The sequence below is a fragment of the Oryctolagus cuniculus genome, chromosome 5, assembly GCF_051225735.1.
Source record: "Oryctolagus cuniculus isolate XC-2025 breed Fujian yellow rabbit chromosome 5, ASM5122573v1, whole genome shotgun sequence".
Lineage (NCBI taxonomy): Eukaryota > Metazoa > Chordata > Mammalia > Lagomorpha > Leporidae > Oryctolagus > Oryctolagus cuniculus.
Window position 1 is genome coordinate 49,300,535 of NC_142871.1, and position 3,490 is coordinate 49,304,024.

At 40.7% G+C, this 3,490-nt stretch overlaps 1 pseudogene; it reads right to left on the reverse strand.

Annotated features, from left to right (window-relative positions):
* Positions 1-1,551: 1,551 nt before the first annotated feature.
* On the reverse strand, positions 1,552-2,111 carry LOC149126496 (large ribosomal subunit protein eL19 pseudogene; annotated as a pseudogene).
* Positions 2,112-3,490: the final 1,379 nt, after the last annotated feature.

The window sequence follows — 3,490 nt, forward strand, 5'->3', positions numbered from 1 at the left end:
AGAGTCCAGAGTGACACCTGGGTTGTATGTAGTGGAGTTTCTCTGGCTACAGTGAGTGTGTGTGTGTGGAGGGGCACGTTGGAGCCAATTCATGTGTTGAGTCTCACCTTTAGCCTGTGCCAATGTGAATTATCTGATTCACAGCTCAAAGTGAAGTCATAGTGCTAGTGCAGTTTATACTACTTTTGTACACACAGTCCAGAGCACTGACTTCATAATGTATATCCTCACTATGAGAACAGTCGCCACTGTTCCCAAAGCTCTGTGCACCCACTGTCAGAAAAAGCAGCTGGATGGAAACCCAGACACAATATGCGAAAATTTAAGCGGTCAGAGGACTGGTACTAGAGGCTGTCCCAACTGACCTGCCCCAGTTGTCTGCGGTAATGCAGAGCATTGCGTTGATCTGAGCTCCAGGAGTGCTGCTGTGTTGCTAGGATCAGTTGGTCCTTTGTCTGCTACAATGCATGGATGTCCCTGGGAGTCCTGAAATAAAGATAGTCAGGAAAGTTTTTTGGGTAACTCTCCTCTCAAAGTAGCATTCCCCTGCCACAATCCCTACTCTGAGAAATGCTACAGGGAACTGTGCAGTTTTTCTTTCTAAAATCTGGGAGCCCTTAGTATTTCAGGGAAGCTTTGTGCCAAGCTACTTGTCCATGGGAGCAAGATTCCTCCATGGAGGGGAACACTCCAATAGAGGCCTGTGGAAGTAGGCTCTGTCAACTCTATCTGGCTACTCTCTCCATAGCAATAGGATATCCCCTGACTGCGCTTTAGTTCAGGACCTCAGACAGCACCCATGTTGGCTTTGATCCCCTTTCTCCCCTAAGCTGCTATGTCTGTTACAGAAGCTCTGCTGCTTTCTTACTTCTCTCCTACAACTTCTGGTGCTCTTCCTAAAGCACTCACTTTAGATATAGTTGCTTTGTAGTATCATGGTGGAGGAGGAGGCAAACCCTGGATTTTTCGATTTAGCCATCTTGCTGCGCTATACTGGATTTTTTTTTTTCCTGCCAAAAAAAAAAAAAAAAAGTTTATACTCAACAAGTTGGTGTCTTTTCTTATGAATATTTCATGTGAGTTTTAATGGAAGAGTATTAAATTAACACATTTAATCAAACATAATGTCTAACACCAATACATTCGCTTAAGCAAAGCCACCAATCTCATTTTAACACTTTCTGCTGAGTGTCTCTAGGTACTGTGAGTCATTTCCTTTGCTCAAACTGGCAGAGAAAGTGAGAAGTATCTTTGCTTAGTGCCATGACCTTTCCGATGCTTTTGATGAAGCTGATCTCTTTCCTCTTTGCAGAAATCTAAGACTTACGTTGTACCTGTTCTATGGGGTTTTCTGTTTCCCAAAAAACTGGATTATTTGCAAAATCTTTTCACTGATAGAAAATAATTTTTTCTTTTCCTTATGTTTTAATGTTCTAATCTTAGCTGTAACTTTTTTTTTTTTAAGTGGATAAAGTCGTGTTTTATTTGATGCCCGACGCACGGCAATCCCCAAGGCCGCTATGTACAGACAGGAGGGGGCGTCGTTTCTCTTCATTTCTTGGACAGAATCTTGATTTCCTCCTTGGCCTGAAGGCTCTCTTCATGGCGCTTGTGGGCTTCCTTGGTCTTCGACCTGCGGGCCTCCCCCTGGTCAGCCAGGAGCTTCTTGCGGGCCTTGTCTGCCTTCAGCTTGTGGATGTGCTCCATGAGGAGCCGCTTGTTCTTGAACACGTTTCCCTTCACCTTCAGGTACAGGCTGTGATACATGTGGTGGTCAGTCCTCTTAGATTCACAGTATCTCCTGAGCAGCCGGCGCAAAATCCGCATCCTCCACAGCCAGGTCACCTTCTCCGGCATCCGGGCTGTACCCTTTCGCTTACCTCCATATGCCTGTCCTTCTGGCATGCCAAGGTGTTTTTCTGGCACCGAGCCTGGGAATGGACAGTCACAGGTTTGCGGATGATCATCTCCTCTTTGATCAGCTTCCAGATCTGCTGAATGGCGCTGGCAATGGCGATTTCGTTGCTCTCATTGGGGTCCAGCCAGAACTTCCTCTTGCCACAGCAGAGGACGCTGGAGGCGAACCTCTTCTGAAGCCTGAGCATGCTCATGGCTGCGGCCAAGGCGGTGAAAGCAGCTGTAACTTTTTTTATTGACCTGAAAATCACTTCTAACCTTTTCGTATCTTCTCTTCCAATCAACTTTCTAGTCCTTGTAAGCTCTGATTACGGCCCTTGTAAGTACTCATGAAAATTTCTCTAGAGAGGTGTAATGTATGCCTATCTAACAGAAGACTTGGGAGGCAGTTAGACTCACTTAATAAGGTTATTATTTAACAACCTGCCACATTTCAACACTGAGACCAACACAGTGACCTAGACACAATTGTGGGGTCCTGATAGTTCTCTTTACAAGTTTCAACTGCTTTATGCATTTTGTGATCCTTGAGGTACCATTAGTTTTCTCCCAATCTTAATGTTCATTTTAATGTAACGTGTTAAAATTTATAGCAATAAAACCAGTGAAGCTAAATTTTGGCTAAAATGTCTACCGCATATTATTTGCTTCTTTCTAATCTTACTTTGCTCTCAAAGAAATAAAAAAGATTTCCTCATATCAATTTTTAAGTCAGATAATTACTAGAATAACAAACTGTCCTTGTATTTTCAACCAGGAGTAGATTGAATTCAGGACTGACAAAAATTTTGCATATTTCAGGCTGCCTTTTGGAAATAAACGTCATTTTGGAGCCTCTAAAACCTGGCATTAGGAAATGACCGCCATTTTCATTTGCCTCTGGCCCCTGGCATATCAGTGTATTTTCAAGGCATTGCTGCAATTTTGTGCCTTGAATAGTGTTTTACCCAGGTCCAAGAAAAATTATCTAATGAACAATGGTAGGCAAGAACTCATTTAATTCAATTCATTCTGCTTAATCATCAGAAGACTGAGGAATGAGGGAAATGTGTAGGAAGAAAGAAGTTTGGTAAAGTAAATAGTCTTTTATTTTTCTCCTTGGTTGTAAGGTAATATTTTGATAACAGGTTATTTATAAAGAAACAATCAAAAGAGATTTGGAGTGTGAACTGTTTTGAGAAATAAGTATTACAACACCAAATTATCACTGTTTAAGTACAGAGAATATAATTCTTAAATTTAATTAAATAACACTTAAGACATTTTTCTTGTTTTCAGCATACTTGGTTCATATTTGAAATTGGAATTATTGTCTTTCTTTTGATAACAAAAATAGTTTATTTTCATGGGGAGGCAAAAATTACAAAATAAAGTACATGTCTATCAAGTTAATAAGGCTCAATATTTATATTATTAAGACTATATTTTTGCTCCAGATCACTAGAGCAACTCTGAACAAACAAAACTTGATGTTGTCATCAAGTCTGTTAGTTTTCTTGGAAAAAAAAAAAAACTGAGCAAGTGGTAATGAATAATCTTCAATAATACCACTTTAAATAGTGTTTATTGGAAA